A 25778-nucleotide genomic window follows, 5' to 3' on the forward strand; every position below is an offset into this window, starting at 1 on the left:
AAGGTACCCTCCGCCACACACCGTCAGGTGGCTTGTGGAGTATGGATGTAGATGTAGATGTAGATATATGTAGCCATCAAAATGACATATGTAACGGAGTTGCGTTCTGAGCACACTGCCGTCATTTGAGTTTCTGTTGGCAGAAAACTAGAGTGCCGCAGTTATTAATGATCTTTGGCTGTCAATAAAAGCACGGTGAGTCGTTGGGCGAGGCGTCTGTCATCATCGCAACAAGATCGCGCAATCCTGTTCGATCTCTGGCGTGCTAGCCGACCGCACTCGACTGTAGCTCCTCCAGTGTTGGGACGTACGGACAATCTCATTCGAGGTGCTGGACGGATCACAATCAAACACCTCGTTGCACAACTGGGTAGCAAGACGCAACACGACTTTGGCTCCGACGTCGACCAGCAGAGTGGCACTGGACATACAGGCCCTCCAAGTAAACTAGTGTAAGGCTGTCGCATTGATCGGAGATTATGTTGAAAAATAAGGTTTTGTAGGCAAGAGTCGGGAATTCTGAAAGCAAGCAAATAGCTTTCAGAAAAAAAGTGTTGCATTGCTTATTGAACGCTCCTCGTATAATCTACATTAGGCACAGACGGCTCTTCTGGGCCACTTACAGAGGAAAGGCTTCAGAAATTGCCAAACAATTCTGCTCATATTTGTAGGTCAATTGAGCACCATCTCCAAAAGACATTTTGACTTGTAACCCACCCAAATTTTTTGAGGAAGCCACCCTTGAAGTTCATGATGCACAATTGAATAAATAATACACAATTATGTTTGTTTTGTGTGCACACAGTCCCTTTTTTTTATTGACTTCACCTCACTAGTGGTCATGGACCCTACTGCAATGTTTGTTTAAACTGGGAAATAGCACTGAGAAAAACGTGAATAAGAACTGATCTGGACTCTCGAGAACGTAGTTTACATTGCTCACTAAGACAGATGTTTGGGAACAAGTTCCTTCTGAAGATCTGTACTATCTGTAGGAGACCCAGAACTCGTAATCCATCCGAAGCCAAGAGAGCATCAAGTTTCCAAAACAGAGTCCAGTAACATGCTTGATCTCTTTAATACATATACTTTAGTGCTTGCGTAAATCTTATCAGTACGTATTTGATTGTTTCCAACAATGTGTAGAATTTCAGATTAGATTTAGAACAGCAGGAACGAGCACAGACTTAGGAACATTGAAGCATTGGCGAGAATCATACCATCTGGCGGGTACCAAGTGTATTAGATGCAGTGTCGCTACTTAGGTCAGAAAACTGTATTACATAGACGAGATTTAGTTCTTTATCATTAAAGTCGCAGCACTCACTTTCATTTATGCAAGTCTTTCAGACCATCTAAAAAACCGTGGAATGATCAGTTCTCCATGGTACGACCTATCGTCTGTTCCCCTGCAGCACAATCACGCCTATCATTGCCAGTATAGCCCCATTTCTTCAAGATGTGTCCACATTTCCTTATCCTGTCCGGAGTCTCGACCAGTCATGATAGGAAAGATCAGACCCTGAAACCTTACTAGCGTTTTGATTTAGGTGTGTGTTATGTGGTGTTTGACCATTCCAGATTATCGGTGACATCGAGAACGTCTGTGATCCGATCATCGATCCAGAAACGAATTCTAATGGGACTCTATCTACTTAAGAATATTCGCTTTTTCTGAGAAGCTATACTGTAAAGAATAGGCAACCACTGAATGGGATTAGATCTGAGAGTGCCAGCAATGGTCCCCAAGTCCCCTTTCAGACGTACATCTATGTTAGTTGTGTGTATATTTCACCACTGTGTAGCGTAACTGACTTCGCTAACTCATTCTACCAAAGCATATTGCAGAGTACGTTTACCGTTGAGCTAAGCTGCTTTGACATATTCGTGCAGCAATATTTAAATAGTGTAAGATCGAGGGTGACACCTAGATATTGATGGAAGTAGGCATGTGAAACTTCGACACTGCCAAATACCACGTGTAAATTTATCTGCGTCTCTTTATTAACGATATGAAACACTGTGAGCTCTGTTTTACTTGGGTTTGGCTGGAGTTTCCATTTGCAAAAGTGCACGTGAAATATAGTGACGTCACTGGAGACGGTACTGTCACAATTCCCGGTATCTTCATTCAGACATATTAATAATAGCACATCTGTGCAGTGGATTTTCTTCGGATTCGTAACTAGTATGTTGTGGTTATATCTTTAAACTGAATGAGAGTCGGCAAACCATTGTTAAGGTTTCTCCATCTGTTCAGCTTTCCCATTCAGAAAAACTAAAAGATAAAGGTTGTACATGAACAAACTCGAGCATCTTGTCTTCTTTCCATACTGCCTCGTAAGCTGCAGCTGATTTGAGGACTCTACGAAATTCAGATTCAGGCAATGTTGTAAGCGTCAGCACCTTATCGCAGCACCTCCGACTTTTTATGAATGTCAACTTACTCGGCTAGGATTAGTTTATCACGGACCCCTTGGCTGCGACTAAGGATAGCCTCTCCAGTATGTTATATCTCACGATGAGTAGAGATATGGGTCAACTGTTAACCATAGCAGTTCCTTCTTGTACTGGTTTCGTAACTGCAAATACTTTAGTATTCTTAAATATCTTAGGATATTTTCCAGTTCACAGTATTTCACTGAATAGTTCTGTGAGTTCTTATTTCATCCGGAGGCCTACAGCCTTAAGGGACTTCGAGTAAACGTAATCAAATACAGGAGCTTTATTATTCAGAGATCGGAGCTAAGTTGGGTTCATTTATGTCAAAGTGACGTGCACAGTGAAGGTAAGAGTCGAAAGAAGGTGTCTTTGCATACACTTTTATGCAGTATGTTTTTCTACATTATTGGACTTAGCTTTTGATACTTTTATGTTCGCGGTAGCAACTACACTAGCATTTACGAGTGCGTTTCTTTTTTTAATATCTAGATCTGTATCATGCTTTACGGATTGTATGCGTGAAGTCCAATCCATCCATGGATAGTGCCATTTATCTCTTCTATTCTGATAGAGAGCCTTCAGTGTTATTTTACTGTGAGATTACTGATACCGTTTATGCAATTAGTTACACCCTTGTGTCCATGCAGGCATTTTCAAATCAAATGGTTCAAATGGCTCTGAGCACTATGGGACTTAACATCTAAGATCGTCAGTCCCCTAGAACTTATAACTACTTAAACGTAACTAATCTAAGGATATCACACACATCCATGCCCGAGGCAGGATTCAAACCTGCGATCGTAGCGGTCACGCGGTTACTGACAGAAGCGCCTAGAACCCCTCGGCCACTACGGCCAGCGCAGGCATTTTCGGCCACAATCCACGTGATTTGAGCTTTTCAGGTTATATGTATCTTGCATACAATGACACTGACCTAAAAGTCGAAACATGCCTCTAGATTCCATACGAAGGTCCAACGGTACCGACCAGTCGCCATGTCAGCCACAGCCCACAGGCATGTGGTCAGCAAACCGCTTTCCCTGCCGTATGTCAGTTTAAGAGACCGGAGCCGCTACTTCTCAATCAAGCAGCCCCTCAGTTTGCCTCACAGGTCAGTGCACCCTGCTTGCCACCAGCGCTCGGCTGGTCGGATGGTCATCCATCTAAGTGGTAGCTCAGCACGATAGCGCTTAACTTTGGTGTTCTGGCGGGAACCGGTATTACCACCGCGGCAAGGCCGTTGGCCGAAGCAAGCCTCTATTGGATGTTAATAGCTATTTAATTTTGACTAATGTTCACATTCTCGGTGGAACCATGTTAAAATTCATCCGTGTCTCTGGAATTGAACTTCAAGAAAATGAACGTGTGTGTTCGTTACCGTTCCCTACATTTAGAACCTCTAATGAATATACAGCACAGTGCGTTACCACGGCTTTTGAATAAGTAAGACGCTCACTTACGCCTTAGCACCTACCAACCATGTACAGAAAATTTTCAGGAGAAGCTAACTTAGACAAAATCGCGTGCTAAATTTGCATGTTTTGTCAGGTTGTCACGTTGAATTTGGAGTTTTAAAAGTAATATCTAACTCGATGAGACCTTTATTTGATATGTAAGCTACCTTTTTGCAACGGATAAGACAGTGTACAAGACTAAAGAACATGCAAATGGCGAATATCAGTGATCTCGTATCCTCTCAGAACAGGACATAAAATTAACCTGCGATTCCCGCACCGTGGATATAGCCCAGCTAAGTTGATTTCCGGAAGATGATAAGAAGGAATGTCGATCATGTACAGATGGTGGAATACACTGGGTAATCAGACAGTTAAATAATCTGAAATTATCACGAGCTTAAGGCTTCCCAAGGAGGAAATGGCCGACTTGCTAATGAATTCTTGTGTTGGATAAAAATGGCGTTTCTATAGTAGCGTTATTTGGAGTGACGAGATATAATTGCGAGGAAATGCCAGACGAAATCTATTTCCAAAACATGTAGTTTCCAGTTGTGCTATTCCGGCGCTTGTTGATAGCCGCATCAAGGGGCAATGACCTCTATTCGGTCTTTGGAGCTCCGAGTTGTCGCGGTGGTCGGCCGAGGAGTGAGGACGATGATGACTGGCAGTGGGGCAAGCCGGACGCGTGGCGGACGAGGAGTGGCTGCAGGGCCGAGAGAACAGGTAGGGAATAAGTGGTGTGCTCTGTGTCCTGCTGAAAAGGTGTTGTTGCAGAGGTTATAGGCGCTCAGTCCGGAACCGCGGGACTGCTACGGTCGCAGGTTCGAATCCTGCCTCGGCCATGGATGTGTGTGATGTCCTTAGGTTAGTTAGGTTTAAGTAGTTCTAAGTTCTAGGGGACTGATGACCACAGATGTTAAGTCCCATAGTGCTCAGAGCCATTTGAACCATTTTTTGTTGTTGCAGAAGTATCAGGGCTTGACCGCATAACGTAATAACTGTATTTTGTGCCGATGTAAGCACTTACGAAGCCGACGTTTGCATTCAAGTATGATTGTACTGTGCCTCTGCTGATAGTTTACTGAAGAAGCCTCTTGGGACTGTTCGCTACTGTTTGTCGCGGCCTGTCTCTTGTGCAATACCAAGTACTACTTGTGGTTCAGAGACATGGTGTTGAAGTTAATAGTGGACAATCCTTTTCAATGTGTCAATGGTATTTTAAGAGAAGCACTAAAACCCGTCCTTACAACGCGCCAGAATAATAGACTGGTGTTTCTCTAACAGTTTACATACCAGTCTGTTAAGCTGATGACATGTTATTTTTACAGTGGTTAACATACGCCTGTTGCAGCTTAATGAAACTAGTGTCTAAGAGAGATATATACGATGGCACGGTCTCTGCCGATGAACTACACGTAATGTGGCTTCTGTACAAGGAAAATACGCCAAATACACGTTCTATGTTGCTGCATTACTAGATAGGATAGGGTCAGAGTTTGAGGCCCGTTGTAACAAAAGAGAAGCATTATTTTGTATTTAGTATAGACTTACGTATTCCTGTAAATGATCCTGTTAAAGAGAGTTCATCTACTTGGTTCTCACGTGAATCGAAAAGCCAATGGGTTCCACAATTGTGGTTTGGGGATAAATCAAGATGATTGAATTATGGTTTTTTAAAAGAAATAATTTTGGATTTTGCGTTTTTTGTTGTTTTTAGAGTCTTAGAATAACTTTCAGTCATAACATTCTACTAGTAATGCTTTTATACTTTGGGTCCTTATTGTGTAATTTGACGATCAATAAATTGTAAACTTAATCGACTCCATGGCCTAACTCCCTGCTTCCATGACAGTGAAACAGTGCAGCAGTAAGTAACAAACGTGATCAATTTAACCTTTTAACTTTGCAGACTACGACGGAAAGACAAACAATAAGGCATCATCCTGCCTGTATAAAGCAAATTAGCTCTTCTACTTGTGAATAATTTAAGGAAGGGAATAGAAATTTGGAAAGAATAAGATCTTTGTCTTAATTTAGACCTCTCTGTGATCGTCAATATCCTTTTCTTTGTTTATTGACTAACACGGTCTTACAGCGTTTTCAACAACAGTTACCATTTTCGGCCGTCGTCAGTTATCTCCAGAAGAGATGGGAGAAGCAACAGATCATTCATGAAAAACACCGACGAATTTAAAGCTCATTGTCAATGACAAGAAGACCGGAAAGTATATGACAAAAGTGAAAAATTCATAAGAATGCGATATATGGATAAGGACACTGGGAAAAATGATCTTTTAATAAGACGTTGAGGTAGAAGAGAGGATATATTTCAGAGATCGATTATGTATTTATTTTATTTATAGGAAATACACTGATGAACCAAAACGTTATGACCACTGCCCACCGCGAGGTTGATTGCCTCCTGGTGGTGTTGCGTGCACGCGACGCTGTAAGGAAACAACGTAAGTGAAAAAGAGACAGATGGGCAGTTTTATAGCGAATAACGGGTCGCAAATGCGGAAACACACTGACATAAGCGGGCTTGATAAAGGGCACAATGTTGTGGCGCTTTGACTGGAAACGAGTATCTCTGAAACGGCGAAACTTGTCAGCTGTTTGCTTACTGTTGTAGTGAGCACCTATGGAAAGTGTTGATGGGTGGTGAAATGACGAGTAGGTCGTACGGTATATTGGACGACCATGTCTCATCATTAAACGATGAGGTCGGACGATCCCCCACTGTGTAGTCCAGGACAGGCAGCGATCTGTGTCATATCTGACGACAGAGCACAATGCTGGTGCAAGTGTTTCGGAGCACACCCTTCAAAGGCCATTGTTGAACAGGGAGCTCCACATCACAAGATTCCTTTGTGTCACTTGTTGACGCAGCGACATCATCAGATACGGTTGCAGTGGCCACAAAATCACTGAGTTTTCAACGTAAATCAATAGAAACGAGTCGCTTGTCGAATGAATTCCATTTCTTCTTACACCAGGTCGATGGTTGAGTCCTTACACACCGTCGCCCAGGCGAATGGCTGCTTGAAACGTGCACCACGCCAAAGATGTGGGCCGGCGAGGGTAGAAGTATGCTATGAGATACGTGGAGTTTGGCTTCTGTGGGACCTGGGCCAATACTCGAAAATACATGAAAATTACTGCGTACCACCTGCATCCCTTCATGGTTGAAATCTTCTCTAAAGGCGGTGACATCTTCCAGCCGGATAACTCTCCGCGATACAAGGCCAGAATGGTGATGCAGTGGTTTGAGAAAGATGATAGTGAACTCACAATGGTGCGCCAGCTCGGTGCCCACTAACCACTGTCCCACAATTTGCGGGAATTTAGTGATTTGTGAGTAGACACACTTGTGGAAACCTATCAAGGACTTTTAGAATCCATGCCAAGCAGAATCGCTGCTGTACTGTGTTTGAAAAGTGGATCAACACGCTATTAAACAGGCGGTCAAAATGTTTTGGATCATCGGTGGATGGTGCTCAAAAACGGTATAGAAGAAGCCGTTTTGATAAGATGCAGGAACACAAAGACATAATCCACAAGCAATTGAAGATAACCATTTAAGAGTTACACAATAAACTACAAAGTGATGTCAGATGTATGAAGTGTTTCACATTGCATCTTATCACATATAAAGAAGAGGTAAAATTTAAGAGAATAATAAGAGAGAGACCAAATTAAAACCAGAGTCATCACACTGAGAACTGAGACAATGGACCATTACATCCAAACAAATCTGTTACGTTTGTACGTACACTGAGAGCGTTATTTTCGATACGACACCAATGTGCAGCTAAAACATTCATTATAATTTTGCCATCTGAGTGTTATACACGTACTCGTATATACTCGTATGACTTTACAGATCTGAAGAATATTCGTGCTGGTGCATAACTACAGAAGTTGACGTTAGAATTTTCTCACTGTAATAGAAGTCAGTGATCTCAACTCCTCATGACGATGGCGAAGGCCGCTTTCGAAAGCTCGAGTGCTGCATTCGAAATGACGCGGCTTGTAAACCGAGAAAATTTTATTGACTGGAGGAACAAGGTCATCAGAGACAAGTCAAAATATTTTTGCCAACTAGTGGTAAAATGTGATTGGAGAAAGCAGGCAACAAACAGATTTGTTATATCAAAGAAGAACACTTCGATGAAATCCATTCACTTCTCTGAGGGAGGTCAACAGGTCTTGGCCTCGTCAGTTAACTCAAGAATTGGCAGATGTAATGAACTATGATCTGCCAACCATTTGCTTACGACGGGTAGAAAAAAAGAAGACTGAGTCGTGTACGAGTAAAGTATGGTAGATGACTCGCCCAGCTAGCCGGGTGGTCTAACGTACTGCTTCCCGAAGCGGGAAGGCGTGCCGGTCCGGCGGATTAGTGCCGAGGTCCGGTTTGTCGGCAAGCCTGTGGATAGTTTTTTTATGGCGGTTTTCCATCTGCCTCGGCGAATGCGGACTGGTTCCCCTTATTCCGCCTCAGTTACACGATGTCGGGGATTGCTGCGGAAACACTTTCTCCACGTACGCGTACACCCTAATTTACCAAGTAAACATTGGGGTTACAATCGTCTGAAATTAGACGTTCGCGGGCAGGGGGGGGGGGGGGGCGTTCACTGAGGGTTGAACTGCACAATAACCCTGGGTTCGGTGTGGGGCGGCGGTGCGGTGAGTGGACTGCTGTAGCCTGTTGTGGGGTTGTGAACCACTGAGGGTTACAGTGGGGACGAAGCCTCTCCGTCGTTTCTAGGCCCCCGGTTCAATACATACATACATACATACATACAAAGTATGGTAGATAACTTGGCGACTGTAAGGATATCTGTTGCTAGTAACTCTCTTTCGGTCACAAGATAATGGACGCCTACACACTATCAGCAAGAAGAGGACACGTATCCAGGATTCTTCGCTAGACGCGCTTCAAACGTACACCGCTGCAATACATTCTCCAGCAATATTAAAAAAATGGTTAAAATGGCTCTGAGCACTATGGGACTTAACCTCTGTGGTCATCAGTCCCCTAGAACTTAGAACTACTTAAACCTAACTAACCTAAGGACATCACACACATCCATGCCCAAGGCAGGATTCGAACCTGCGACCGTAGCGGTCACGCAGTTCCAGACTGAAGCGCCTAGAATCGAATATTCGAAGCAACAGCTTCGACAACAAAGTTTCTTTTCAAAGTTGTTTAGCCCACAACTTCAACCCAGCAAATACCAAAGGAAAAAAGCTATAAATTACTCAGTGATGGGAATGTGTCATACGGCTGATGAAACTGTATTACTGATATTTCTGCGTACTATTCGGCCTGCACCGTAACCTAAAATGTGTTGAAGTACTGGATGTAAAGGAAAAGAACAAAGTTACAAATTAAAAAAGCTGAATACCTGGAACGACATGACGAGTGTATATTAGAGTAAAATGTGCGCGTGTGACGGGAGAGCAGTGTTGCTGACGAAGCGCCAGGCTGTGGCAGACGCCCTCAGCCGCCGTTGCCAAGTGTGCACCTGTCCGGCCGTTTCTTTGGCGTAATGTGGACGCCATGTTTTTCGCGAACACAACTACGAACTGCCGTCAGCCGGGGCAAAGTGCAGAGCAGGACGGCCAACAGCATAATTTTTCAGCCGCGGGCGTCTACACTGTAAAGGTAATGTTACAGTATTCGTATCGAATGTTGTTTCTTGCGGTGTCTTGCGTGCTGCAGGGCATAAAGTGCGCAATCCAATTACAGGATCACTTTCTTCGAAAACCCGTAGTTACTTCCCATTGCGAAGTATAAAGCTGAAATTTGGTTCAAAGGTGCCTACAATCTTCCTCAGTAACTATGGAATAGCGTGGCACTATGTCACGTCACCCTAGGGCTCTACGACACTCGAACAGCAAGGAAACACATGCGAAAAAACAGGCCAAAGCTCAGAAGTTCATGTGAGGTGTAATGTGAGGTGTAATGTGTGGGTTGATGTCTCACTGGCACTAAATTTCACAAAAATTCTGCCCTCTTACCCACATCTCAGCCGATTGACGCCTCCTCGGTGGGTGTCAGAAGCGCTGAAATCTCGCGATTTTCTTATGTGTGGCCAATGAAAACGTTTGTCACATCGCCGCTCAGAACTAGAACGAAAAGGCCACAGGGGGTGGTATCAAGGGCGTAACGGAACCACCTCAGCGTGGATTCCCACACATTTTGCGGTCGAAAGCGACAATTCATAGTGCGCTGAACAACTGGACGACATTCTTAACACTTTTTGAGACTGCAGGCACCTCACGGACGTTTCAACCCTCCACTAAGGACATCATGGGCTAGCAACCTCACTGAACATGATCGCACCCGTTTTGAGTGCACTTGGACGCCTTTTTTGCTCAGGTGTACAGTGTGGAACAAGGAGGGACCTTATGCTTTCTGAGCCCTCCTATTTGGTGCCTTCTTAACAATCTTTGACGCTGCTGAAACCCCATGGACGCTTCAACCTTCCACTAAGGACATCGTCGGCTAGCAGATCCACCGAACATGATCGTACGCCTATGGAGTGCAGCGCAGCCGCAATTTTTACTCTGGCGTACAGTGCGGAACAAGAAGAAACAGTTCAAAACCATTCGACGAAATTTTAACGGGATTTGAAGCAGCAAAGGGTTCTTATGCTTTTTCAGCCCTCCCTCTCTGGCGCCTTCCTGTGATGTGATCAAGGGAGCGTATGGTTCAAATGGCTCTGAGCACCTATGGGACTTAACTTCTGAGGTCATCAGTCCCCTAGAACTGAGAACTACTTAAATCTAACAAACCCAAGGACATCACACACATCCACGCCTGAGGCAGGATTCGAACCTGCGACCGTAGCGGTCGCCCGGTTCCAGACTGTAGCGCCTAGAACCGCTCGGCCACACTGGCCGGCTGAGGGTGTGGCACTGACACATGTTTGGAATACGGTGCCAATGTGACATCGGTAACCTACGTTACATCTCACTCGAACTTCTCAGCTCTGGCCTATTTTTCTCATGTGTCGGCATCTTGCTGTTGGAAGCGCCGCCGAGCCCAATTGTGTAGTTGCAGGGTGCCATGCAATCGCATCGTTACAGAGGAAGGTTGTAGGCACCTTTGAGCCAAACTTCAAACTTATACGTCGCAGTGTGAAATAATTGTGTTAATCCAGTGATATCCAGTTTAGTCTAGCTCCAAACAGATTAATTATGTGTAGAAGTTACTAGCCGGATTCACTTTTTCAGACTTTGCTTCCCACTGCAAGAAGGTACCTGACCATCCAACGGTTTTATAATCGTATTTTCGAGTTCTTTAATAAATCGAATAGTCATTTTTTTATCATCTGGCAGTGTATGTATTGCAATAATTCTCAGGTGGATGACCCACATCGGGGTCTAAGGCGCTGCAGTTAGGGACTGTGCGGCTGGTCCCGGCGGAGGTTCGAGTCCTCCCTCGGGCATGGGTGTGCGTGTTTGTCCTTAGGATAATTTAGGTTAAGTAGTGTGTAAGCTTAGGAACTGATGACCTTAGCAGTTAAGTCCCATAAGATTTCACACACATTTGAACATTTTGACCCACATCGGATGATTTGAAAATTGTAAATATGACGAAAACAAAGGGAGATTCAGACGGGTCATTAGAGCAATAGATCAGACTAAAGAAGGATGGGCAATGAAATCGGCAGCATCCTCTCAAAGTAACCATTCCCGAATTTACCTTAAGCGATCTAGGGAAATCACGGGAAACCTGACTCAGGATGGCTGGACTAGGATTTGTACGGTCCTCCCCCGGAATGCGAATCCAGTGTGATAACCACTGCGCCACCTCACTCGGTAAAAGTCACGATTTATCGTCTTTAAATATACGGAGTGGTTCACAATTCCTACTACAGTTTTGTAGGGGATATATAGGGGACTTAGTAGATAAGGTTTTGATACCGAACACACTTCCGGTAATGTACCGTTTGGATTAAGTTTGAAGATCGGATTACTTTTAAATCTCCCCATTCACAGCACGCGCACAAACCGAGAAGACAGCGCTGGTCAATTCCATACCTTTTTTGTCCGACTCGAACAATGGCTGCTAGAAAATGGTGCATTCGCAACTAGGCTGGTTGACTGCGGTGCTCCACAGACGCGCCGGACACTCGATTTTGAAGAGGACGTCCTCCGTAACGTGGAAAAGAACACAACAACGTGTACTCAAAACGTCATACGTGCCATAGGCTTTTGTAGGGCATACAGGTATTACCATGAAGCACTGAAAGTGATCTAATGTTCAAACTTGTTTTAAATGCAAACGATACATTGACATTGGTTCCCTATCAAAACTTTATGTACTGAGTCTACTTTAGTACCACTAGTAATCTGTAATAGGGGTTTTGAAACACCCTATTAACAGGGTGATTCGGCTGTCTCTACCTATGACATTTATACAACTTGTAGTGATTTCAAATGCCACATGCAGTATTTTCAGATTCTCTCGCTTGCTACGTGTAAACTGTTGGTCCCACAGAAAAAAATTAATAGGACTTTCTTGTAGGATGTTTAATGTAGTTAAATTCTGTACTGGGGTACGTTTTCGCTAGAGGCCTTTGTATTTGAATTATACAAGAAAACTGTACAAAAGTGACCTTCAACGCGTTTTTCCTTAGAAACGTGAAAACTGTGGCCTCCAGAGGCAACGTATCCCAGTACGAACTTTAATTACATTAAATTTTCTACAAAAAGGTGCTGTTCATTTTAACTCCACGTCCAATAGTTTCCATGTAGCAAGCGAGAGAATATGACAATCTCGTATGCGGTTTTTGAAGGCGTTGTGGGGTGATAAAACCCATCGTTAGGGGCAGATGAATCACCCGATATAAAAACAGGATCTCTTCCGCAAGAAGACAGCAACGAATGGGCTGCACCTAGAAGAGCAGCTAAAAAGGAGACACGGTACTGCTTGGACGGAGGAGATTAAGCGAATTCACTCACAAAAAATGAATGAAATCTGGGTTTCAAAGAGGGCAAAGATCACTTCCAAAAGTTATAAGACTTAACGTGGTACTAAATGGTCCAACGACATAAATAAAAATAATGCAGCGCTCTTGTTAATATGCAGTAATATTCTTAGTTAAAAGCTGTAGTTGGTTTTGAAACCAATTTTCTTTTTCAAGTTTTTATCGTACAGTAAGAGACCTCAGAATGTTTTATTTGTTAAATGAAAGCATTTCTTAAAGTTGTTATAACAGATGGAGATCTCAAATAATGTACACTAGATGTGTTTGTTAATTTTTCGCTGTCTTCCGAAATGAATACACAAGAAATAAAATGTCCGATGTACTATTTACTGTTAGTGTGTTATCTACGTTCTTATTTTATCTTTCACGTTACGATACGGCGCATATACTGAACGCTATTAGATTAACGCGTTTTTAAATTTTTAATCTTATAATCTTTTATTATTTTAGGCAGGAAAAACCTCCTTTACGCTGTAGCAATGTAGCCGGCCGCGGTGGCCGAGCGGTTCTAGGCGCTTCAGTCCAGAGCCCCGCAACTGCTACGGTCGCAGGTTCGAATCCTGCCTCAGCCATGTAGGTTAGTTAGGTTTAAGTAGTTCTAAGTTCTAGGGGACTGATGACCTCAGATGTTATGTCCCATAGCGCTCAGAGCCATTTGAACCATTTGTAGCAATGTAGCAGCCAATGAATTCTGTTCGGATCATATGACTGATTATACTATTCTTTCCACTCTACATTCTTTGTATTTTTACGTTACTTCTATGCCATACATACCACTGCTGACAAATGGGACCTTGCGGCCCAGTACTTGTGGATTTCATGATGTTTTGATGTTGTTTGTGTTACCTTTAATAGTACTGTTTATAATGTGTCGCTTTTCTAATTTGTATGTTGGCACCTCTGTTTTCCTTTTCCTGCTTGGACCTGAATATAATCTGTAGAGTATGTCGAAACCGGTAGTCATTAATAAAAGGAACTGCGATACACACGGTGTTTCTTCACGTATTATAGCAACCCAGATCACGGTTCCCAGGACATGGCGTCAGTCATGAGCGAATTGCTCCTGTCACTATGAGGTCTCAAAATTATGTCAACACGTTTGAGACGTTTCTGGCTCAGTGGGTCCATACATTTCCATATCATGGTAGACGGAACATTTGGTTTCAGTAGGATGGAGCTATATCTTTCAATACCAGACAGTACGCAGTAAGAAGTGTATAAGTGGCTCTTGCAATTTCAAGGAAAACCACTTGGCCACCACGCTATTGAGACTGTTTGTTCTGCGACTTCAGTTTATGGGGATATCTGAGGTGTGTCAAGTACCACACTATACCATGAACTGTAACTGAGCTTGAGTCATACATTGAAAAGGAAATGGCCAACAACTCAGGTGACACAGTGCCTCGAGTAAAGCAAATCTACAGCAGAGACTTACTGGTTGCTGGTGACAAACTACGCAGAAATAATTTCGCCAATGTAATCTCTACAAGGTGATGCCTAATACAGTTTCCATTTCTGTACAAGATATCTGGAATCTCAAATGAAATTTTGTTAAATTCTATCAAATTTTCCCGTTTTTCTGCACCAAGCTGTTAATAGGCTCTTAGGGGCACCAGTCTCTTCTTTTTAATTTAAATTACTTAATGCTGAATTCATGGTGCGCTGAAACTAGTTGATAAGAAAATAAATATTTCAAGAGAATAAAGTATATTTAGTATCACGTTAGTTACAATTCTGGAAATAAAATTTTAATAACAGGTAATAATTTTTCATTTGAAACAATTTAGCAATTGTGTCTAGTGTAGGACTGGAGGAAACGATGCGCATTGGATTGTTTCACACTTGTCTGTGTTTCATAATCACATCTTCCCAACTCAAAGTGTGGCAAAAATCACATAAGAATAGAACGAATGACAAATTCTCAAAAATCTATGGGCAACACTTCGTGGTATCAGCAAATGAATGGATTCTGAAAATGAAACAACTGACGAAGAGACGAAACGGAGGTAAAATGCGATTTTATAAGACACGGAAAGTACACTAGGGCGCTGCAGAAGGTCCATTATGAATGCAAAAGAATGCCTAATCTGCAACATCGGGGGAAAATTGATGGAAAGAGATAAGAAAAATTAAGTTTCCATTACGGCAACATATATTTATTGGACAATGAGTGAACAGAGACCTAGAAAAGCTATTATGGTATTTCATCGTCTAGTTTAAGTAAGAAGACAAACAAATTAAGATTAAGGTAAATAAATTGGTATAGACACTAGGAGCATGTAGGATGAACTTGAGTGGCAAGACTGGATCATCATCAACAGAAATAGAACAAGGGCAATGAAATATAGCTGAATTAAATCAGGCAATGCTGGAGGAATTAGATTAAAATATGAGGTACTGAAATCAGTCGATGAGTTTCCATTTCTGTACAATAGTTGGGTAGCAAAATAAATGATGATGACGGAAGTGTAGATCATATAAAATGCAGACTTTCAAAAGCAATAATAGCAGTTCGTAAAAAGAGAAATTTGTTAACATCTAATATTAATTTAAATGTTAGGAAGTCCTTCTCCGAAGATATTTGTCTGGAATGTAGTCTTACACGACAGTGAAACATGGGAAATAAGCAGTTCAGACTGTAAGGGAACACAAGTTTTTGAAATATGGCGCAACAGTGCGGTGCTGAATCTTAGATGGGTAGACCGAATAACTAATGAGAAGGTACTGAATCGAACTTGGGTAAAAAGAAATTTATGACACAACTTGACTAAAAAAGAGGGTGAGTCGATAGGACAAATAACGAGACATCAATGAATAGTTATTTTGGAAATGGAGGGGATTTATGGCAGTAAAAATTGTAGATGGAGATAAAGGCATGAAAAGAGTAGGTGGGTGCAAATGGATGAAAGTCGCATTAGTAATGCCCAGATGAAGAGACTTGCGCCAGACAGACTAGTGCAGAGAGCTGCATCAAACCAGTATTTGGACAAGGAACAAGAACAAGAATAACAACAGGTTAAATAAGTGTTAACTGCGATTCTGTCTCATACAGTTGCACATATGCTAATAATCTTGCTGCCATAATGATTGGAGCCTGCGAAAGACCATTTCTGAAATAATGTGCTACTTTTACCAAAATCATTCTCAACTGTCAAGGATGTAAACAATGAGGATATTACTATATTTGACAACAATGATAACAATCTTTTTTTATGTGATCCAGGAAGCACCATATTTAATTTTTCTATCACTGTATATATATAGGACTTCTAGTAGTTTGTGACTTTTACCTCTGCACGGGTGATATATATCTTCGAATTCTACAGTAACATGCAAGTTACTTATATCATTTATCAACTTTCAACATCATAAAACTTAATTTTCAACTATTTTTAAATATCATCTATGTACATGGAATGTTTGTAAGTTCAGTTACAAAAATTTGTATCAAAAATACTGCATGTAGACAAGATACTGAAATTAACACCTTGCATCTGAAGTCTTTTATCACAAAACACTCAACTTTATCTTATGATATATGTTACACGAAAACAAAAGACATTTACAGTCAATGAATTCACTTTTAAGTTTCACAGTTTGTAACTGAATGTTTTTGCCATGATTGTGGCCTGATTTTGTACTACAGTCACCTACACAAAATTTTACGCATGCGGTATAGCATCCGTCACAAACTGATCATAACAATATTTGTCTCTTTGGTACTGAAGTGTTACTTTCCTTTGGAAATCAAGAGCTACTTCTGGATTGAAAGTCCAGTAAATTTTCCTTTGCAAAGACCTGTAACAATAGGAAAACTTGTTTGACTACCCTGATAAACAAAGCTACCATTGGCAAAATGTGTTAAAAATTTCTATACCACATGTTCACATTTCGCTACGCTTAAAATATTTACAGAGAGTGATTCAAAAACATTTGTAGTATTATGCTACAGAGCTCTTTTTTTGATGCAGAATACACGTTACTTACTGCATACCGTCGATACATTATTTACTTTTAATTAAATTTACATGTAACTAACTTTAATTAACCGCTTTGTGGTAAAGAAATATAGTAACATGGTTGTTGGAAACAGTGACTCCGCTCTTCGGCAGGCGTAATTATCACCGTTGCCTGCAAGATCATAGTCACCTGAATTACCACTTCGGTTTGCTTTAAAGGGTTCACGCGCCGCAAAACAAATCCAAAAGCGGCGAGATTACATCAGCCTTATTCGCGGAGAACTCTATTTGGTTGTTGCTATAAAAAGACCCGTTACCTTTGTCGAGAATAGACCCGGCAGTGGAAGGAATAGTTGGGAGCGTGTTAAAATTAAATATATTTGGATGAGAATCAAGGTCTGCTGACGCACAACAAACCAGCGTATATCTTTCACGACAGTGGAACAACTGTTCCTGTTTGTCTCACAGCTGTCTTGGTCGAACAGATTCTTCGCTGTACGCTGACCAACACGAGAGCTCTGTTTCACAAAACTACGAATTTTACTGTTAAAAGTGTTACAAATCACTCGGGACGTTACATATCACAACACAGTTAGAAACTACAGAATTTAAAAAAAACAAACAAACGTTTTCGTAGATCTTTATTCAAAAAATAATAGGACTACAAGGCCACATGCATAAGTACAATACAGCATCAAGCTATAAGTCTAAAAACAAATAAGGAAAGAAAAGCAAAAACTTGGTTTTGTCGGACAGATTTAATACAAGTCACACAAACCCAAATTACAAATTCAAATTACGCTACGTCAAAAAAAGAAAATAATACAGCAACAGTGATGTGCACACAGAGCAAAACATTGCAAATTACAACAAAAAATACAACAACTTGTTACAAGAACAACATATTACATTTTCGTGACAAACGCATTTGTGTTGGTTTAGCAACGATGAAGACAAAGGTGAAATAAATTCTTAAGCTATTTTTGTAGTAATTATACCGAATTGTAGCGAATAACTTGTCTTTTAAGAGTTAAGCAGACATTTATATTTGGTGTTTACTTTACGCTTGTTGATCAACAGATGACTGTGACCTTTAATATGTTATTTGCCCATTCACTTGATAATTCATAGAGGCGCTTAAAAAATGTTTTCGGAAAACAGCAATTTGCTACACGATGACCAACCAGAAACGCAAGTTCTGGTGCGCTGTGAACTGACGATGCGCTTTGGAGATGCTAGGTTTTATGATATTTGAAGTGCATTTGTTTGAAGTACGTGTGATACATTGTTTAAAAATGTGAGAGTGCCATATGGTTCCAAAAGGAATACGACGAATGTGAGAAACGGCTGAATATTATCCACAGTAAGCAATCGCTTTAGGTTCATAGTGGAAAGAACAAAATTAATAATTCGTGTTTCAGTTGTAACACTGCTAGTAATTAAAGTTTCAGGAACATGCAAGAATACATAGCACAATCCAACATTTTTCTAGTTGATGACTGTAGCAAAAGCTCACTAGAATGGAAAATCATAGCATGCACAAAAAGAATTTCGCTGTTGTGATAAAAAGCATCAGGCTGCACTGAAAGCTGCACACATGACTATCAGTGGTTAATACACATTGAGGTGACAAAAGTCATGGGATGGCTCCTGATATCGTGTCGGACCTTCCTATTTCCCAGGTTAGTGCAGCAACTCGACGTGGAATGGACTCAAAAAGTCGTTGGAAGTCCCGTGAAGAAATACTGAACCCTGCTGTCTCTATGGGCTTTCATAGTTGCTAAAGTGCTGCACGGTCCAGGACTTTGAGCACCAACTGACCTCTCGATTACGTCCTATAAGTGTTCGATGGGATTCATGTCAGGCTATCTGCGTCCCCAAATCATTCGCTCGAATTGTCCAGGATGTTCTTCAAATCAATCGCGAGCGACTGTGGTCAAGCGACATGGCGCGTTGATATCCATAAAAAATTCATCGTTGCCTGGGAACATGAACTCCATGGATGGCTGCAGATGTTCTGCAATTAGCCAAACAAAACCATTTGCAGTCAATTATAGGTTCAATTGGACCAGAGAACCACGTCGATCCCATGTGAATACAGCCAACGCCATTATGGAACCACCACCAGCTTGCAAAGCGCCTTGCTGACGGGTCCATGGCTTCGTGTAGCTCTTAACAACTGAAATTGGGACTCATTTGACCAGGCTAGGGTGTTCCAGTTATCTAGGGTCCAACCGACTTAAGTCACGAACCCAGGACACGCGCTACAGGCTACGTCGTGCAGTAAGCAAATTCACCCGCGTCGGTCGTCTGTTACCATAGCGCATTCCCGGCAAAGATCGCCGCACTGTCCTAACGGATGCGTTGGTCGTACGTCCCACACATATCTCTGCGGTTATTTCACGCAGTACTGCTTGTCTGTTAACTCTAACAACTCTACGCAAACGCCGCTGCCCTTGGTCGTTTACCGAAGGCAGTCGGCCACTGCGTTGTCCGTAGTGAGAGGTGATGCATGAACTATGACATTCTTGGCACACTCTTTACCCTGTGGATCTCGGAATACTGAATTCTCTGACGATTTTCGAAATGGAATGTGCCATGCGTCTAGCTCCAACTACCATTCCGTATTAAATGCCTGTTAATTTCCATCCTGTTGCCATCATCAAGTGGGAAACCGTTTCACATGAATCACCTAAGTAGAAATGAATGCTCGTCCAACGCACTGTCCGTTTACACCTTGTGTAGGCGATACTACCGTCATCTGTAGATGTGGACATCGCTATCCCATAGCTTTTGTTACCTCAGTGTGATGTGCTACGCTGAACTTCTGTGCCGCACAACAACTGAAATCCAGATACCTACCTTCTGCGGAAACTAAGCTTCCAATGACACTAACCTATTCACTCTTTTGGGATCTTCCCAGCTTCGAGTTACCACACCTTTCTCTCCATTACGTAAAATTGCTCTCTGAGAGTTGCTTGTTTCACAGCATCGTGGAGGCGTAATCGATTAGCGTGACTGGTAGCGCACTGTCCGATAAAGATGTGTATCTGCATTCGAGCCGGATGGGCACACAGTTTTAAAATGTCACACATATTCTTCACAATGGATACTTCGTAAAGGCGTAACATAATTCTGTTTCAATATATTGGTTCATTTACAGTAAGTTGCTTCTAGCTCAGAACACAGCCTCGCCAAATGTTGTTGCAATGCTTTGCCGGAAACGAGTGCAGAATATGTGAGTACGACTTTAAAACTTACTTTGATTTGGTTTTCTTTGAGTTCTTGGAAAAACAGTGTTATTATTAAATCAGAAAACACTTTCTCCATTTTGCCTTCGAGGTACAACTTCTTTCTTTTACACTCACTGGGTCTCATTTACCAAACCCATGTCCTGGTGTTACTATTACAAAGATACTACTTATATCTTATGTTGTATTATAAAACAAAGTGTACAACGCCCAAGGAAATTAAGAGTTAATACGAAATACAACATGACATTATAATATATAGCAAAGAAATTAAGTGGTGATATGAAAACATATGGTGCTGCATCAAACTTAGATTACAGATTAAATATATAGTTTCCCAGTACACATTATTGACAATAGGTTACTATTCCCTACATGAAAGACCTCAAAGCTGCTTCAGAAATTGTTTTAGTTCTTACAATTGAGTTATCTGAACAAAAGTTTTAGTTGAATACCACAGGTTTGCTGGGGAAGGGAGAAGGAACCTCACATAAGCTGGAAATTGCGGAAAACGGACACATCTTTGCACAGCTTAGGAATCGGCCACAAATACTCCATAGATTTTGATACACTGCACTCAATTTGCAGAGAATAGACACTTTCAAGATTTAAAAAAGATAAGGGAAAAACGTCTGAATACCAATACAGAACTGCTAATGACAGAAATAATCTTGACACCCTTTGTGCTAGGAATAGCACCCCGATGTTAATATGGTGCAGCGTGAAACTATATGTATAACCTGTAGTTTAACTAAGTTGTTACACCACCGGTACCTCATATCATCACTTCATTTGTTGTATATTTTATGTTATTGATGTATTTCGAATTACCAACTTGTTTCTTTGACAAGAACACATTCGCGTAAATAACATCTTTGAAATATTAACGAGAGAAAAATGGGCCTGGTATACGAATCGTGCGATGTGTAACATAAAAATTTGTGTAGCGCAGGCTAAATAATGTTACCTTTTCTCTCTTTTCAATACTTACTATTCCATCGTTTAATTTCTGCTAATACGCTAAGCGTGCTGCATAACGACACTAAATTTAATTCTATAGGATAAGGATAGTCACAACGTATGAGGCGTCCTCTATGTGGCATTTCTTGATAAAAAAAAGGCTGCCAGCATGTCTTGTGTCTCTTATTTGCGTCTCATGTAACTTTTAAATCAGTTATTGGTTGTATTCTGGGGCCCCTGAATGCAATATGCTCCTGTAGACATAACCTAGTCGTTATAATAATGAACCCTAAATGCATGTTTCATAGTATATTGAATAATTAGTTGTGCTTAACTCAATGTTAGTTGTGCATTAACTCAATGTTAGTTGTGCATTAACTCAGTGCTTCACGTCTTGGTCTCTGTAGAAATACCTTTTTTATGTAAAGGACTTATATTTTCCAATCATATTAAAATAGTTTGTACATCAATTTATTCTAGTAATCCTCTGCTATAGGACTGATTCTTAAAGAATTTGCTTAAACAGTTGATTTTTACCTCTCATAGCTGAAAATATACATGATTTCTTTGCTGGAAATGGGCTAGAAATATTTTTGAGACTAACGGAATGACGGTAGTGAGCCAATTCGAACAATAATAATAGTGAAGAACAATCTTTATAATGACTACCATTTTAATGTTCACCACAACCACCACCACCATCACCACGACCACCAAACAAGTTACTTGCCTGAGATACAGAGTCGATAGAAAGTTAAAGAGAAAAAAATGTGATGACAGATACGACACTAAATTTAATTCTATAGGATAAGGATAGTCACAACGTATGAGGCGTCCTCTATGTGGCATTTCTTGATAAAAAAAAGGCTGCCAGCATGTCTTGTGTCTCTTATTTGCGTCTCATGTAACTTTTAAATCAGTTATTGGTTGTATTCTGGGGCCCCTGAATGCAATATGCTCCTGTAGACATAACCTAGTCGTTATAATAATGAACCCTAAATGCATGTTTCATAGTATATTGAATAATTAGTTGTGCTTAACTCAATGTTAGTTGTGCATTAACTCAATGTTAGTTGTGCATTAACTCAGTGCTTCATTTTGGTACCCTTGTATTGCAGGTAAAATACAACATTTCAAATATGTTCTGTAGATCGCTACCATAAATTATCAACATTTACTAAAAATTGTTTTTAACCACAAGCACTTGCGATCAATATAATTTTCAGTCTGTTTAATCGTAACATGTTATCATACGAAAAGGAAATATTTTTTACCAACTCAGCTTTTGCATGTGGTTACAAAAATGCATTGTTTCATAGGGCATTTCTGTGAGTCAAGGTTGTAGCCTGTAGTGTGCCAAGATACTGGAGCTTCCATGGTGCTGATTGCAGGTGAGAAGACTTAAAAGTAATACAATGTAGGCCTCTGTTAAAGTGATTTTATACGTATATGAACTATGGACCTTGCCGTTGGTGGGGAGGCTTGCGTGCCTCAGCGATACAGATGGCCGTACCATAGGTGCAACCACAACGGAGGGGTAACTGTTGAGAGCCAAGACTAACGTGTGGTTCCTGAAGAGGGGCAGCAGCCTTTTCAGTAGTTGCAGGGGCAACAGTCTGGATGATTGACTGATCTGGCCTTGTAACATTAACCAAAACGGCCTTGCTGTGCTGGTACTGCGAACGGCTGAAAGCAAGGGGAAACTACGGCCGTAATTTTTCCCGAGGGCATGCAGCTTTACTGTATGGTTAAATGATGATGGCGTCCTCTTGGGTAAAATATTCCGGAGGTAAAATAGTCCCCCATTCGGATCTCCGGGCGGGGACTACTCAAGAGGGCGTCGTTATCAGGAGAAAGTAAAACTGGCGTTCTGCGGATCGGAGCGTGGAATGACAGATCCCTTAAACGGGCAGGTAGGCTAGAAAACTTAAAAAGGGAAATGGATAGGTTAAAGTTAGATATAGTGGGAATTAGTGAAGTTCGCTGGCAGGAGGAACAAGACTTTTGGTCAAGTGAATACAGGGTTATAAATACAAAATCAAATAGGGGTAATGCAGGAGTAGCTTTAATAATGAATAGGAAAATAGGAATGCGGGTAAGCTACTACAAACAGCATAGTGAACGCATTATTGTGGCCAAGATAGACAAGTAGCCCACACGTACTACAATAGTACAAGTTTATATGCCAACTAGCTCTGCAGATGATGAAGAAATTGATGAAATGTATGATGAGATAAAAGAAATTATTTAGGTAGTGAAGGGAGACGAAAATTTGTCATGGGTGACTGGAATTCGACAGTAGGAAAAGGGAGAGAAGGAAACATAGTAGGTGAATATGAATTGGGGGAAAGAAACGAAAGAGGAAGCCGACTGGTAGAATTTTGTACAGAGCATAACTTAATCATAGCTAACACTTGGTTCAAGAATCATAAAAGACGGTTGTACACATGGAAGAATCCTGGAAATACTAGAAGGTATGAGATAGATTATGTAATGGTAAGACAGAGATTTAGAAACCAGGTAATAAATTGTACGACATTTCCAGGGGAAGATGTGGACTCTGACCACAATCTATAGGTTATGAGCTGTAGATTAAAACTGAAGAAACTGCAAAAAGGTGGGAATTTAAGGAGATGGGATCTGGACAAACAGATTAAACCAAAGGTTGTACAGAGTTTCAGGGAGAGCATAAGAGAACAATTGTCACAGATGGAGGAAAGAAATACAGTAGAAGAAGAATGGGTAGCTCTGAGGGATGAAGTAGTGAAGGCAGCAGAGGATCAAGTAGGTAAAAAGACGAGGGCTAGTAGAAATCCTTGGGTAACGGGGTAAAAATGCAGTAAATGAAGCAGGCAAAAAGGAATACAAACGTCTCAAAAATGAGATCGACAGGAAGTGCATAATGGCTGATCAGGGATGGCTAGAGGACAAATGTAAGGATGTAGAGGCTTATCTCACTAGGGGTAAGATAGATACTGCCTACAGGAAAATTAAAGACACCTTTGGAGAAAGGAGGAGGAGGAGATTTAGTGTTTAACGTCCCGTCGACAACGAGGCCATTAGAGACGGAGCGCAAGCTCGGGTTAGGGAAGGATGGGGAAGGAAATCGGCCGTTCCCTTTCAGAGGATCCATCCTGGAATTTGCCTGAAGCGATTTAGGGAAATCACGGAAAACCTAAATCAGGATGGCCGGAGACGGGATTGAACCGTCGTCCTCCCGAATGCGAGTCCAGTGTGCTAACCACTGCGCCACCTCGCTCGGTTTTGGAGAAAGGAGAACCACTTGTATGAGTATCAAGAGCTCAGATGGAAACCCAGTTCTAAGCAAAGAAGGGAAAGCAGGAAGGTGGAAGGAGTATATAGAGGGTCTAAACAAGGGCGACGTTCTTGAGGACAATATTCTGGAAATGGAAGAGAATGTAGATGAAGACGAAATGGGAGATACAATACTGCATGAAGAGTTTGACAGAGCACTGAAAGACCTGAGTCGAAACAAGGCCCCATCGGCCTTGGGAGAGCCAGTCCTGACAAAACTCTACCATCTGGTGAGCAAGATGTATGAGACAGGCGAAATATCCTCAGACTTCAAGAAGAATATAATAATTCCAATCCCAAAGAAAGCAGGTGTTGACAGTTGTGAAAATTACCGAACAATCAGTTTAATAAACCACAGCTGCAAAATGCTAACGCGAATTCTTTACAGAAGAATGGAAAAACTAATAGAAGCCAACCTTGGGGAAGATCAGTTTGGATTCCGTAGAAATATTGGAACACGTGAGGCAATACTGACCTTACGACTTATCTTAGAAGAAATATTAAGGAAATGCAAACCTACGTTTCTAGCATTTTTAGACTTAGAGAAAGCTTTTGACAATGTTGACTGGAATACTCTCTTTCAAATTCTAAAGGTGGCAGGGGTAAAATACAGGGAGCGAAAGGCTACTTACAATTTCTACGGAAAGCAGGTGGCAGTTATAAGAGCCAAGGGGCATGAAAGTGAAGCAGTGGTTGGGAAGGGAGTGAGACAGGGTTGTAGCCTCTCCCCGATGTTATTCAATCTGTATATTGAGCAAGCAGTAAAGGAAACAAAAGAAAAATTCGGAGTAGGTATTAAAATCCATGGAGAAGAAATAAAAACTTTGAGGTTCGCCGATGACATTGTAATTCTGTCAGAGACAGCAAAGGACTTGGATGAGCAGTTGAATGGAATGGACAGTGTCTTGAAATGAGGATATAAGATGAACATCAACAAAAGCAAAACGAGGATAATGGAATGTAGTCGAATTAAGTCGGGTGATGCTGAGGGAATTAGATTAGGAAATGAGACATTTAAAGTAATAAAGGAGTTTTGCTATTTGGTTAGCAAAATAACTGATGATAGTCGAAGTAGAGAGGATATAAAATGTAGACTGGCAATGGCAAGAAAAGCGTTTTTGAAGAATAGAAATTTGTTAACATCGAGTATAGATTTAAGTGTCAGGAAGTCGTTTCTGAATTTATATGGAGTGTAGCCATATATGGAAGTGAAACATGGATAATAAATAATTTAGACAAGAAGAGAATAGAAGCTTTCTAAATGTGGTGCTACAGAAGAATGCTGAAGATTAGATGGGTAGATCACACAACTAATGAAGTATTGAATAGGATCGGGGAGAAGAGAAGTTTGTGGCACAACTTGACAAGAAGAAGGGACCGGTTGGTAGG

At 41.3% G+C, this 25778-nt stretch overlaps 1 protein-coding gene across 1 annotated transcript in view; it reads right to left on the bottom strand.

The window, feature by feature from the left end:
* Positions 1 to 25778, bottom strand: part of LOC126188668 (carboxyl-terminal PDZ ligand of neuronal nitric oxide synthase protein-like) — a 982042-nt gene that overhangs the window by 6270 nt on the left and 949994 nt on the right. The gene's annotated exons all lie outside the window — the stretch shown is intronic.

The sequence above is a fragment of the Schistocerca cancellata genome, chromosome 5 (assembly GCF_023864275.1).
Source record: "Schistocerca cancellata isolate TAMUIC-IGC-003103 chromosome 5, iqSchCanc2.1, whole genome shotgun sequence".
NCBI classification, from domain to species: domain Eukaryota; kingdom Metazoa; phylum Arthropoda; class Insecta; order Orthoptera; family Acrididae; genus Schistocerca; species Schistocerca cancellata.